The following is a 1,349-nucleotide window of genomic DNA, read 5'->3' on the forward strand; positions in this document are numbered from 1 at the left end:
GAGGAAAAGATGGGCTTTAAAAAAAAAAGTGCTGTTGGGACAAACAGAAAGCTGTCTGCAGAAGGATGGAGAGAATGCAATCCTCACACTGAAATCAGCTGCAGTGGACCAGAGAGCCCAGCATGAAGCATGAAAGCAGAGAAGTGTCACGTCGGTGATGGACTGTTTGACCTGCTTCCGAGAAAGCGACGAACTGGGAACGACTGGTGCCACTTTACTCCCTAACAACAAAGGAACAAAACAGACAGGTAGTGACTACGAAAGAACATGGGCAGGTTATCTCACACATGAGGGCAAGTACATACCCAGCTGTTAAAAATGGAGAAAACCCCAATGGAGAGAAACACAGACAGGAGACGCGAACAGAGAGCCACGTGAGGACGGAGAGGAAAAGAAGTGTGGAAGTCCCCTGTTCTACCCATGAAATGATGCTCAGTTTCCCCCACAGGGAGAGAAGTGGAAATCGCAGTTCTCCTCCAAGCCAGGAGTTTGATGAGCTTCTCTGGTAGACAGTGCAAGTGCATACAGGACTGACACCTTGGAAAGGCACTTGGCAAAAATGTAACAGGAGTACCTCTGCATCAACCAGCAGTCTCACTTCTAGGAACTGCCCTGAGAAAGCTCCTCCACAGATGATAACATTTGCACGAGGTTATGCAGCATGACTCTGTAGTAGCAAAAGATGAGAAACCATTTGAATGCCCGCTAGCGGGGGAGACGGTCCACAAATGGTAACACAGACACAAACTGGAGACCAGGCAATCATAAAGAGACAGAGGCAACTCTAAGTGGATTGAAATGATCTCCAGAATATGTTTTTAGATGTAAGGAACTAGTACACAGCAGTACATAGAATGTGTAATATTTGGGTTTAGCACCACCAACAAAAAGAAGGGGTAAGAATATATTTAGGTATTTGCTTATATTTGCAAAGAGTAGAAATAAAAATAGTTACCTATGGAGTTAGAGGGAATGAAATGGAGAGAGTTGGAAGTGACAGTTTTGGGAGTTTGGCTACCTTTCACACACTTTTTAACTTTGGGACCACATAAATGTTTTACATCTCCAAAAACATTAAAATAAAAAAGACCAAAAATAAAATCCTAAAATGGAAAACAAATTGGGACAAATGAGCCTAACTTTATTTCAAATGTGGCAACAACAGCTACACAGAGAACAGAATTATTTTCAGTGTTCTCATTATGCACCCCTAGTGGGATATGATCTAAGGATAAATGAATAGAAAGAAACTTAAACTGCACTCAGTACCGTATTGTCCATATAGTGTTACATGGACAGGAAACTGAGATGTGATTCCAACTTGGGAGCAATCAATGTTATCAGATGGG

This window comes from Oryctolagus cuniculus, chromosome 10, assembly GCF_964237555.1.
Source record: "Oryctolagus cuniculus chromosome 10, mOryCun1.1, whole genome shotgun sequence".
Lineage (NCBI taxonomy): Eukaryota > Metazoa > Chordata > Mammalia > Lagomorpha > Leporidae > Oryctolagus > Oryctolagus cuniculus.